Raw genomic sequence first — 14,254 nt, 5'->3', positions numbered from 1 at the left:
TGTACTCGTCCTTTTTTTGGAATGCTTTGGAGGTTGCCTTGATGGCGTGCCACTCTCCTTCTATGACTATTGGTTGACCGAAGACAAGATCGTCCTCGGCGATGTTCCTCGGCAATTCGGGCTTTCCTCGTTCGTCCTCGGACATTCTTTCCTCTTCAGTGTGGGCCTTGGGTTCAGTAAAAATGGGCTGGGTTGCCAAATTCTTTGGCCGCACAATGTATATTATAAAAAGAGGCACATACACAAAATAAACAAGTAAGTTGGCATTTTTCAAATTATTCATAAAAATAAAATTAAACTTAAACAAAAGGCCCACCCTATATTAATTGCTGGTTCCGTCCCTGTTTCTAATTCCAATGGCAGCATGAATGAGCAAAACACTTAAAAATAATAAATGTGCTTCTTTATATATATATTATTATATATAAAGTAATGTCAAAATTTGTAAGGCTAAAATTTCATGCTCTAAGGGTTGATCTGGAAGAGGGTAATGTCAAAATACACCTTCAAGACTCCTGCGAAAAGCCTTAATTTGACAAACAAGTAATGCAGTTTCAAACTTTGAAGGTTTAACTTCAATCAAATCATTTGGTGCTTTTGAAGATAAAGTGTATAATGATCTTTGGAAATTTCATCAAACAGGAATTGCAACTTGTCTAGAATAATAGAATGACTAAAAATAAAAAGCAAGAACTCATTTTTATCTAAATTCTAAGGGTTGATCTGGAAGGGGGTAATGTCAAAATACAACTTCAAGACTTCTGCAAAAAAGCCTTAATTTGACAATGAGTAATGTAGTTTCAAACTTTGAATATTTAACTTCAATCAAATCATTTGGAGCTTTGAAGACAGAGTGTATAATGATCTTTCAAATTTCATCAAATAGGAATTGCAATTTGTCTAGAATAATAGAACGACAGAATATAAATAATAAAGATTAAAAGGGATTACCAACTAAGCGGGGAAAGATGTTTATGGTGGAGACTGAAATTAATGATGAGCTCCACCAAGAAATCATCTTTGCTTTGAATGTTGTCTCTGGAGAATTTCTTGATAGCGATTTCATTATTAGTTTTATGATCCTTGTCCTCCAGAATTCTTTTGTAAAGTAAACAGCAATATATCCAGTTTGACCGAGCTCCGTACTCTCATGGAAGTTGTTGGTGGCCTTCTTTAAATTTTTGTATTTGAATTCCCTTGGCATCCCAGGAAACCACCTCAATTGTGTGCCAGCACCTTAGACTCCTCTTCACTCCTATCTTCTTCTTCTTTTTCGCTTGTTCAAATATTAAACCCACATAGGATCAACGATGTCACCCCTAGGACTCCAACCCAGCACCTGTCTTCAACTAAAGCAAATCACTTTTCTTTGTAGATCATCAATCTCTATGCTCATTTCAATACATAATTCAACTCAATATGTGGATCAACCTTAGTCTGTAGAAGTAGCAAAACCCAAAGTAGGACTTTTTTTATTCACATATTCTTTCAGGTTAATGGTCTCGCTAAGAAGTAGCTTTTCGGGCTTGCGTTGCCTTCTTTCACCATATAAACCTCCATCCACTTGGACATGCCATTGTAGTGCACCCAAAAATGTATATGATGCTACTTTTGGGATAATTTGATATTATGATCGTCGAGAGAGACAGTCGTGGTTGAGTTAACGGAGTTGATGTTGAGGCCAATATGGTTGTCATTAGGACAAAGTCTTGCGTTTTGGTATCGAAATCTATAGCCATGATCTTAGTTGGTTGGTTTGCCATCATTAGCAGCATTGGTGAGGCCAAGCCATTGCCCATAACTTGCTTCAGGGATTGAGAGATCAGGAGCAATGAGAAAAGCAAGGTCCTCACCAGCATTCCACGATGTGTTTCTATAAATGTTAATGACAAAAGCGGAGTTGAATGAACCTGATCTGATTCAACCATTGAATTATCAAAAAAAAAAAAAGGTCGGTAGTGGACCAAAAGAGTGGAAAAAATAATAATTTTATTAATACATCTTAAATTGGATTATTACATAAATTCTAATCAACTCAATTAATAAAAATCATTTTAACTTGAATAATTAAAGTATCCACCAAGTTAAAACTACGCATAATATTTTCAATCGTTGGTTTGAAAATTGGTAGGTCAATGATACTTTGGAAATTGTTCATCTTTTCAATTGATTTTTAGTACTGGAGATTTAAAAAAAAAAATCACTATATAACAAGTCAAAATTGCTCATATCTTAAGTTTAAGTGTGAATTATGCCCAGAAATTATTGCATTTGAGTTATAAAAGCGTTTTCATTAATTTTACATTGAGAATCTAGGACAAACTATTAATTTGGTGAAATATTCAAAATCATATGCATCAAGCTTGAAAAATTATCTTAGTTCTGGCTAATACTTAGCATAGACATGCAAGTATTGTAATTTTTTGTTTTATTTTATTGAGTGAGAACAATTATCCTTATCTATATTCCTAATAAATTCACGCAGATTTAGAATATGTACTCTCCAACATGTCTTTTCCTACTAGATTTAACTATTCTCCCATAGTCTTTTCATAATCTATCAAAGATTCAAACCCCTCACCTACCATTCTTACTCTCTCTAACATACCTCTCATTATTGGATTGAAATTAGTTAGTATTGCACCTTATGCAATAACAATGAATGGTTGAGATTGAAAGATAGAAAAAGCAACTTTCAATCTTAACCATTAAATTAAAAAAATATTAAAAGGAGTAAAAAGTTAAAGTTAAAAAGTTAAAAATGTTAAAAAGAAAAAGAAAAAAAAGGAAAAAAAAAAAAGAGAGAGAGAGAAGGAAATGAGGTAATTGCACAGTATGCAATTGCACTAGATCTCAATCTCTCATTATTTTCTTTTCAATAGTCTAAAAAAATAGTTCTTATTTTTTTTCTATAAAAGTTCAAACATAATCATCTTCAGCTCGTGTTGTTCTCCCTCTGTGGCCAAATCTGCCATATATGTATCATCTAGTTGGATGTTGGAAAAAATTCAATTTTTGTCGTTTATCAAATTTGATATTTTTTATGTAATTTTTGAAATTTAAGATTTAGGATATGGTTTCGATCATGATCTTTTTTGGAATAATATATATATATATATATTTTTTTTTTTAAGTCAAGTTTTACAGAGCCTTTAAACTAGCCTCCAACAGTCCAGCTCCAAGTCTGTAAATGAATTTGACATTGAGATTTTAGTTTAATAAAATATCAGATTTTTCTCTCATTTTTTTGATGGATTCAAAATTATCTCTCCCCTCATGGATTTGAGGTTATATTTTAGAAACAAATGTATCTTATTTCTTGTGGTTCTCTACCTACATCAATAGTTTTTTTTTTAATAAATATGAAATTGAATGTAGATATGTAAAAAAATTGATATCATTTATTCTAATTTTTTAATTAAAAAATTCATATTTATTTTGAATACTATCATTTGTAACATAAATCTCCTATATTTAACTATTTCTTAAGCACAATAATGAATTTAAAATTTTAAAATCAAGAATTTGCACATGAAAAAAAAAAAAAAACAATAATCTTAGTTACAAATAAAAAATATCTCACAATTCAAATATTATTGTCTATAAATGAAACTTATTATTTATAAGTCAAGGCAAATAAAATCAAACTCAAATAGACTGATTAAGTCTCATAACATATTATTTAATGTTTTTTTTTAATTGGAAAATTTGCTTTTCAATGTCAAAAGTAGCAAGAAAATATTGTTTATATTTTTATTATACTCTCTACTTAGACTTAACAATCTAAACTCATCAAATAGGATAGAAAAAAAGTTGCAAAGGAGAAATGCTATTCTAGCATAACTTTTTTATTTGTTTCTTGTTAAAAAAAATTGTTTTGTTAAAAGATTCTACATTTGAGGGATTCATTTGGACAATTGTTTTTAGCTAACATTGGTCTAGCCAATCTTTTTTTTTAATTGGGTATCATTTTTTTATATATAATTTTAAGATACTTTTATTAAAAAATCATGTTCAATGTGGTTTCGCCACTAGTTGTGAGGCATTTAAGTGAAGCTAATGCAAGTGGAGATGCTATCAGCAAAGTCCACCACTCTCTTTCTCTCTCTCTCATCAATCTTCTTAGCATCGTTTGCTCGGCTTTTGGCTCAAGCCTAACCACAATCTTCACAACAAAATGTGGTTGAAGGAGGATGATGCATTGGAGTCATCGTGGTGGTAAATGTTGAGCAAGTTTATTTTATTATAGTCTAAAAATGAAACTTATTATTTATAAGTCAAGGCAAATAAAATAAAATTCAAATAGACCGATCAAGTCTCATGACAAATTATTAAATGTTAAAAGTTGTAAGAAAATATTGTTTATGTTTTTATAAAAAACGCTTTACTTAGACTTCACAATCTGAACTCATCCAATAAGATAGAAAAAAGTTGAAAAGGAGAAATGCTATTCTAGCATTACTTTTTTATTTTTTTCTTGTTAAAAAAAGTTTTTTAAAAAAAAAAAAAAACTCTATTTGAGAGAGTCATTTGGACAATTGTTTTTAGGAACCACTGTTCTAGCCAATAATTTTTTTTTTTTTTTTAAATTTTGGCTCATATTTTTTAGATAAAATTTTGTTCAATGTGGTTTCGCCCCTAGTTGTGAGGCATTTAAGTGAAGCTGATGTAGGTGGAGGCACTATCAACACAGTCCACCATGCTTTCTCTGTCTCTTTGCAATCAATCTTCTTAGCCTCCCTTGCTCCGCTTCTGGCTCAAGCCTAACTGCAATCTTCTACCTAATAGTACTAGTCTTAAATGGATGGTTTGAATTTTATTAGCTTTTTAACATCTTAAATGGATTTCAAAAATAGTGTTCTTCGCGCCCCCCACCCCCCCCCCCCCCAAAAAAATAGTTAATATTTAGATAAATGTTGATGACTAAAGAAGAATCCAATACAACACTCTTCAAACATAATGAAGAAAAATCATAATAATCAAGAGCAAATGCAATCATGGAGCAAATAAGTCAGTAGAGCAAATAAATTCAAAGCAATGCATCCCATGTTATCTTTGAAAACAATGTTTCAAATGTTTTTATGTATAAAGTGTGATTTCTAAGCAGCTGAGGGTGTAAGCGGTTGAGTTCAATAAATGAGGTTTAAGTAATGGTGGGTGATTGAGCGAGTTGGGTTGGTGATCAAGTAGTTTGAGCCAACAATATTTGCGTTTGTTTCTCTAAAAAATCTCTTATAAAAATAGTATTTTGTATTTTCTAATATTTGATTGCATCAGAAAAAATAAGTTAAATGAAAACTATTTTTTAGTCAACGAAAATCCCTATTAAAGATATGACTTATCTTTAGAGATTATTTTCCACAAAATTTTATGAAAAACAACTCTATCTTACTCCATGCTAAATAAAGAAGTTAAGAGGCAATATAGAAACTATTGAATAGAACTCTATCTAATTTTGAGGTGAGTGTCAAAATAGAAAAATGTGATTTTTTTTTTTTTTATAAAAAAATGAAAAATAACTCATTTTTTAGAAACATTAACGTCGAAACAAACAAAACTTAATGAGCTATGAAATAATCTAGTGTTTATTACAATTTTGTGAGCTTAAGGTGTCTGATGGCTTCAACTTTTTTTTGGTCATATTTTAGCTTTTAGTTCTTATGTAAAGCTTATGAAAATTTCACTTTTTAATGTACAAGCATATTTTAACATATTTACAGCAAAAATCTAAATAAGTTGATGTCAAATGTACATTAAGACTCGATAAAATTTTAACATATAAAGTCTGCTCTATAAATTTTTTTTTTTTTTTTTTATCATCAAACTAAGAGACTGATTAATTTTTTTAAGTTCGCAAGTTTGAACCCAAAATTAAAGCAATTTTACCAATCGAGCTCACAATTAAAACATCTTTTAGTAAGATAGTTATTGGGTATTATTACATTCTAGTCAGCCCATGAGTCATGACTTTGGCTTGGAGTACGAAAGGAAAACAAAAACGGAAATGTTTATTTTTTAAAAGACTTGGGCTTTAATTATAATTATTTATTTATTTTCCAATTGAATACCTCTTTCTCTTTATTCAATTCAAGCTAGCACGTAGCTTGAGTTAAAATAAAAGGAAAATAAAATTACAAATTAGATTAAGAGTGGACGCTATAAATTGAGACTTTAAAAAAAAAAAATTACAAACCAGCCTTTTTTATAGAAGAAATTACAAACTAGATTTGAAAAATCTAAATAACAACAGCTTTATGAAAGTGGTCCGAAATAGAATGAAATAAAGGGCCTAGATTTTTTTTTTTTTTTTGAGAAGAGAAAGGCCTAGATTTTATATCAGGATACAACCTAGTTGTTAAGACTTAAGACCCATAACCCCAGCAAGATGCATAAATAGCGTGATAATAAGACTAAAGGCTGGGATGTTTGACAGTTGACACAATCCTCTAATTCGACAATATTTTTTAGTGGATTAGCATTTTGGTATTTTTAGAATTAATTTTAATGAATTTAAAATATAATTTAGATGTATTATGTAAATTATAATAATATATTGAAAATAATGTGTAAATTGTTTATGAAAGTCCAATTTTCTTATAAGGTATGAAACAATTTAAGCCATTATTTAGTAAATATAATCATTTACATAGGTTGAGCCAGTTTCTTTAAAATTATCTTAAAATATCAAAATCAATCAAAATAAAAATTTAAAGTAACTCCTAAAATCTAAAACAATTCAAACTTACAAGCCTAAAACACAATATTTTTTTGAACTACCATAATAGCGTAAGTTGGATTGGATCACCTGGATTGGAGAAGAGAGTCCAGGATCCTACCCATATACCAGTTTCTGCATCCAAAACATGGACATGAAAGGGACCCAAGCAACAAGGCCATGGGTAGCATAATTGGCTTTACAATAATGGAAACAGAACATCAATTAAAGGATTTGGGGATCTTATTGATATATCATATATGCTATGATGGAGGAGATTGCCCAATGTGCAGTGACTGGGGAGTTATGTGTGACATTGACTTCTATTATATTTAACACATCACGTTCAATGATTAAATTGTTCAAACCCAAGTTGTGTCTAGAAGAAACAACTAAATTGTAGAGTTTCAGCCCAAAGAAGATCTTCACTGACCTGAATTAGTCAATGCATGGATAAATTTACCTACGTGATCTTGATAAATAGTAGCAACTAGCAAGGAGGGAGTTACTTGGTCTAGTCTCAGAATCAAAATTAATTTTGAGCCATCCAAGAACTATGAGGTAGCAGCTGTTTCTTTTAGGAACAAGCTCAATAAGCAACTCCCCCTCTCCATCTCACTTAGTAGCACTTCCATAAGCAACTCTTTATAGTTGTGGCACCCAGAAACTCTTAGGTTCTGTATGGTTTGAGAAGTGGAAAAGTGAGATGATAGAAAATGGTAAGGATGGAAAGTGGAAGGATAAAAAAAATTTTTAATTTCCCTAATTTTTGTTTGGTTGGAAGTGAAAAAGTGAAGAAATGAAAAATGTGAGTTTGCTTAAATTTACTCATATTGTTAAAAAAAATGATGCCCAATTAAAACAAAAAAGTGACAAACAACCCAAAAAAAAAAAAGCAATCACCTAATTATGTCCTTATTAAATAAAACAAAAATTAACACATTTATTTAGCAAAAAATTTTGGATGTGCAAATGGCTGAAGGGGGGAAAAAAATCAAAGCAACTAGACGAAGAACAAAAAAAGAGTAAAGGCAATTAATGTGAACGAAGCCCATGTGCAAGTGTACTGGACATTTTTCTATTAAGCAGTCTCATTTTCTCCTTCAGTTTTCTTATTATTTTGGTGAGAAAACTTTTAGTAGACTCAGAGAGAAAACATCCAAACCCCACCATTTATTTTCCTTCCACCCTGCCTAACAAAACACACTCTAAAAATTTTCATTTTTATTTTTTTCCAAAGTTTTCATTCCCTTTATTTCACCTCCAAATAAACACACCCTTAAGTTATCTTTCTTGAGTCTCTCTTACTCAAATTGACAAGTTTAACTCTAGGTGAGCGCTTTCATATGCAACTCTTTATAGTTGTGGCACCCGAAAACTCTTAAATTATCTTGACAGAAACAGAAGATTAATAAAGAAGCAACTAACAAACGAGCAAAAGGATGTCAAGTACTTCACTTGCATTGTCAATTTGTCATGAACAACTCCGTTCATTTATTAATAGGCCTAGGCAGCATCAGACATCGCAACAAACCTTGGCTGCTTCTTGTTAGTTGTTACTCGAATAAATCAATTTGTGCCAATTTAGCAAAGGCAAATGGTGCCACAGTTCATCATTCAAAATTGTTGGTTCTGATTTCGATTTCAGGATCACAAGCATCCAAACAAGCAATAGGACCAGAACACCTGTTCTGCCAGCTAAAGCCAGATTAAAGACAACGTAAAAATAAAAAGAACAGAAGAAAAGGAGCACTGTCAATTAATTCAAATCTGTGGTAGGGTTGCCCCCATTGGTGGGGAATCGTTGCAAACAACAGTTGAGCTAACTTTACACCAAGCTCCGAAAGGGAAGGTCGCAAAGGAATACACATTATTAGGGGTCCTATCCTATTATGGTGACATGGTGACATTATAATCTATAAAATAAATATTCTAGTCTATCAATAAATCAAGTTTTTTATTCATTACTGATGGTTTGAGTAACTTAGTTAAGTACAGAAACCAGTTCATAAAATTTTGGCACATTAAGAAGGACGAAATGGGTAACTACCATAAAATGCTAACAATATAATTAGTTGTCAACGTTTTCAAACTATATTTTTTTTTTAGCACCTCGAGTCTCAGAAAGTCGAGTTGTGCGCTCATACCTCGAGTTTTTGATGCTCGATTTTTATAGTTTGACCTGGCCTAGTTCCACGTGGCATCCCGTGGAACTCGAGTTTTTGAGGCTCGAGGTCTAAGCCCATATACCCAGAAAGATTAGAGCATGAAGAAAAAAAATTAGAGCATGAAGAAAAAAAAAAAACCCCGAAGAAGAAGAAAGAAGCCGAAAGCCAGAAGAAAAAAAAAATGAAAACCCAGAAAGGCCGGCGCGACCGGGGCCGCAGTGCGGCCAGGGTCGGCGCGACCCAGGGCTCGCTCGGCCCGGGTCGCAGCGGTCGCGCGACTGCGCGACCTAGGCTCGCGCGGCCTGCGCGACCCAGGGCTCGCGCGGCCTGTGCGACTCGGGCCGCGCAAGCCCTGGGTCGCGCGCGACCCTGGCTGCGCCGCGGCGCCGGTTGCGCCGGCCTGGAGCTTGTTTTGGTTTTTTTTTTTTTTTTTTTTTTTTTTTTTTTTTTTTTTTTTTTTTTTTTTTTTTTTTTTTTTTTTTTTTTTTTTTTTTGATGAACACATATATGGTATTTCAGCATCTTTTCTAGATTCTTTTTCTCTCTGTGATCTGATTTTTTTTTTTTTTGGTATTTTGGTCTGTAGATGAGAGACTTGGATACTTGAAATATTTTCAAATTTTTTTGATTTGGAATCGAGTTTCTGAGACTCGAGGTCACGTAGACGCCACATAGACCTCGAGTCTCAGAAACTCGAGTTCCAAACTCGACTTTCTGAGACTCGAGGTGCTACTAATTAATATAGTTCTGAACCGAACTAACTAACTAATAGTTATAGAAAAAAAATAGTTACCTATTCCTCCCATTAAGAAATAACAATATCATCCACAAATCAAAAACATCAATTTCAATGGCCTTTCAGACAATTTTCCGGTAAATAAGTAAAACCTAAAGATCACATTTGGGTTGGGGGTTTAATTAAAATCAAGAAATGAAGAATAATTGCTGTGTAGATTGCATAATTCAAAGCCAAGAGATTCGTCTCATATAAAACAGGTTTGATATAATGAATTTGAAACGTCTACTTAAATCTAATCATTTTTTTCAAGTCCACATGTTAATAAATCTCAAATCCGTGTCCGGATCCATCCATACATCAATAGGGGGAAAAAGGTTATTCCACACCCTATTCTATGTCTTTAAATAAAAATTTGAAATCAAAGTCCTCTTTTTTTGATCGCTCTATACAAATCAACCCAAAGGAATAGTTACAATGTCCCATATACCATAGAAATGATAATCCACTATACTCCCAAAGGTACCACATAAAGGATTCACAAGGAAGTTGTGCAGTAGAAATAAAAAGTAAAAGCAAATACATCTAGAGCATTTCACCATAGAGCATGCAAGAGACAGAAATTCTTCAAAATGATAATATGCTCCAAGTAGTACAACTCTCTTCAACTTCACTAAATAAAACCAGACAATCAATAAACCTTTCCACAAATTTGGGTCATCCAAACAAAATATAAGGACAATAACCCAAATCTCATCAACCCAGAAACCCTAAAAAGCAAACATGTATTCCACCTCCAGAATACATTAGATTTTTAATAATAGAATACATTAGTAAATGAAAGTGAAAAAAAAAAAAAAAAAAAAAAACCCAATACCTAGTTATGATCATCTATCTAAAAGTCAGTCGCTTAATCACTAGCTTCGCTAACTTTCTTCCTTGTACAAACTTTCTCCCAAAATTCTCAACCACACTGTACAAACCATCAAAAAGCACTCCATATATATACATCAACATCCAACTTCATGCTGTAGCCAAAGAGTAAACTTACATTCTTGTCTATGGACTTGAAGCAGATGCCTCTTGTCTTGGTTCTCTAAATACCCAAGAAGAGTTTCAGCCTGCAAACAAACCAGATACTAAATAATTAGAGTCAATCATAAATCCCAAATTGGAGTATAACATTCAATATCTAGGACCATGGTCTTTCAACACAACATCATAACCTCTTAAAACTATGAGCGTTCCAATTATAACAATTTGCACCGTATCTACAGTAAAGTTCATGCACAATGCATGGCGGACAGCATAAAATCAAAACTTAAAAGTTCAAGTTTGTAAGGCCCCATCTAAAAAGCTACCATATCAACAATTTGAGTGAGATCAAGCTACTAATTGTCCAAGACTTATCAACAAGTGGAATCCATAGTCTTCACTACTTGGTATGGCAACTTTTTTAAATTAACCTAACCAATAAATTGTGACCCAAATCTTGTGCAATGCAAAATCCAGGATTCACTCCCTAATTTGTCAAAGTCATCAAGTAGCCCAAATATGCATAACAAGCGACTATATTACATCAAACATTTAGCCCAATTGCCTAACAAACAAACGTAACTAGCATAATTCCACAGCTGTTACTGCATCATGCAGCAACACTATTTAACAATAGTACTGATTTTGAGGATTGATCTATGAAATTTGCACTATGTTTGGAGTTTATAAAGAAAGGAAAGGAAGAAAGGAATGTAATGGATAGAACGGAAAAGAATAGAAGAGAATTAAATAATTATTCCTTTGTTGTTTAGATATGTGAAAGAAAGGAATGAATATGAATTTTTTGGGAATTGAATGGAAAGGAATGGAATGAATGATTTTATAACAACATTATTATTATGCTATTTCATAATATGAGTTCCATTTCTTTCCCTCATATTTCTCTTCCCCAACAAGAGAAAGGGATAGAATACAACATACTGGTGGGCCTTCATCCATGGCCACAGCTAATGTTTCACAATATCTCAAATACATGGTTGCCCCAATTAAAACACCCTAATCTCAACTAAAGAAACTCCAGAGTCCTTTACAGGAGACCACTTTCTCATTCAGAATATGAACCACCATCCTAACAACTACCAGTCAGCTCATATGACCAATTAACACAAAATCTAGTAGCAATGCATATGAAGAATGTCAAGAAGACAAACTGTGCTAGAAAATAAAATGAAAAACAAGCTTAATTAGCTAACAAACCAACCACTAATCAAAAGTAACATAATTGCCACCATAGCTTTTCACAATCTGTTATGTTTTAAGTGTTAACACCACCAATCAACTTAAAAAACCAAAAGAAATTACCACAAGAATCAGTTTGATCATAATCAATCCAATACCCTCTAAAAAACACTCACCTTGTGCTTAGCTCTAACACTCCCCGTCTGCGAAAGCGCGACCAGCGGAGGAATAGCCCCTTCTCTCACCAGCAGCCCTCTATTCCTTACACTGTCGGCACACAGCTGCAACAAAGTCACCACCGCAAATTCCTTCCCCTTCACAGTCCCATCCTCAATAGCCTCCACCAGCACCGCAATCCCGCCTTCCTCCACGATTGCCTCCTTCCCTTCCTCAACCCCAGCCAAGCTACTCAGCACACCATCGCCTTCTCCGCCATCCCCGACCCTGCTCCGCCACCAGAGCCACCAGCGGCTTCACCGCACCGGCACTCACAGCCCTCTCCTTGTTCGGCTTTATCGAACAAAGCTTGTACATCGTCGTCAGCGCATCTTTCTTTCCTCTATTGGACCCATTCAGCAGCAACGAAACCAAAGGCGGATGGCCCCACAAGCCCCAATTGAGCTCTTGTTCTCCTCCACCAAAGCCAAGCTCAGCAACGCGCACACGCAGCGTTCTGCTTCGAAGTCTCAGTCCCAGTCTTGAGCACATAAACGAGTGACTTTATAGCTCCAGCATCAGTGATCACCATCTTGTTCCCTTCGTGGAGAGAGAGGTTCAGCAAAGCCGTGACGGCGTGCTCTTGTGTCCACGATCACTACACCGGAGAAGCGGAATCAGAGCCGGAACGGCACCGGACTCGCCGATTAGAGCTCGGTTATCGGCCCGGTTCTTCGCCAAAAGCCTGAGCTTTGCCGCGGCAGATCGCTCACAGCAATCGACGGCGATTGCAGCCCGTCTATGCAGATCTTCACCGTCGGCTGAAGATCCTCGGGCGAAATGCTCTCGATTATCTCGGTAGAGAAATTCTCTCTCTGCAAAAACCCCATGCAAGGCAGGGTGAACCTCGCTCGACTGGCCGTTGCTGTCCTCCAACGCCGGCAGCGGCAAGGTCGCGAGCCTCTGTAGCTCGCCGGAGATGTCGCTGCTGCAAGCAGAGAAGTCACTGAAAGCTTGAGAAAGATCCAGAAATTCCTCCTCCGACGAACTGGACTTCACCGACTTGTTGGTCCGCAGTGCCAGCTCGCCGAGACGCATGTCAACGAGGAGTCGGTGAGGTTCGGACACGAAAGCGGATCTCACGGCGGCGACGGGGCCGGAAAACGAGCAGCTGTTGGTGTCGTCGCCGCCGTTGTCGCTGTGAAATATGGTGGACCTTATCGTGCGCATCGAGCGTCCGACGTGTCGGTTAATCTTGGTGGAGGAGGTGGTGTAAATGTTTCGTGTAAAGAGAAGCGATTTGAGCTGGAGTGAGAGTCTTCTAGAGAAACCATTGTTGGAAACAACAAAAGTTCGAAACTTTTTTATTATTTGTTTGATGAATTGAGAATGTTTTTAAGAAAATTTCATGGTTGAATGAAGTGTGGTGAGAGAGAGAGAGAGTGAGTGAGAAGTTGAGAAGGCAGATGAGGGAAGAGATTTGAAGGCTGGCTTTCGCTGAGGAAAGTGGATTTGGTATCTGGGAGTAAAGCTAAAATAACAACTGGCTTGGTCATAAAAGTCACAAACCATAAATAACACATGGTAAGTAAAGGTCTTTCAAGACTCAATATTGAGACCTTTCTTTTTTAGAGTATGTTGTTTCTATAAGTAGCTGTGTAAAATGCTCATAAAAAAATAAAAAATAAAAAATGAAGTTGCCGTGTAAAATGGTATTTTGGCTTTAAAAGAGTGATTATAAAAAGGGTTTTACTGATGAGGTTCAAGTGCATATATTAGTAAATTATTTTTAAAAATTTATAAAAATTAAAAAAAATGTTTGAGAGAAAAAATTGAAAAGTTGATTGATTGTTTTGATACTTTTTTTTTTTATTTTTTCATAAAAAATTTCTAAAAATGAATTATTATTGTATTATCTTAAAGTATATATTAGTTAGACCCTTATAAAAAAGTTATAAAGAATTGTTGCTCAACGAAATTTTGGCTTTTAAAAACACGCTTTTAGCTCTAAAAGGCCATAACGCCTAATTTTGTTTTGAGTTTAACAAACGCACATTTAAAGTCTTTTTGGAATTTATTTTAGTTGAAATTTAAAACCATTTGTTGAAAGTGTAGAAAAATAAAAGTTAAAAGCTAACTGAATAATATAGTGGACCTATAAATAGTATCAAAAAGTGCAATAAGATACATAAATAATACAAAAAAGAAATTAAAACTCAAATAAACTGAAGCAAATAATCACAT

General features: G+C 34.3%; 1 pseudogene; it reads right to left on the bottom strand.

Moving 5' to 3' along the window:
- Positions 1-10,212: 10,212 nt before the first annotated feature.
- On the bottom strand, positions 10,213-13,393 carry LOC136064623 (U-box domain-containing protein 4-like; annotated as a pseudogene).
- Positions 13,394-14,254: the final 861 nt, after the last annotated feature.

The sequence above is a fragment of the Quercus suber genome, unplaced genomic scaffold, assembly GCF_002906115.3.
Source record: "Quercus suber isolate HL8 unplaced genomic scaffold, Cork oak 2.0 scaffold_721, whole genome shotgun sequence".
Classification (NCBI taxonomy): Eukaryota; Viridiplantae; Streptophyta; class Magnoliopsida; order Fagales; family Fagaceae; genus Quercus; species Quercus suber.
Note: the sequence above shows the minus strand (reverse complement) of the source record. Positions and strands in the feature narration are given on the sequence as shown.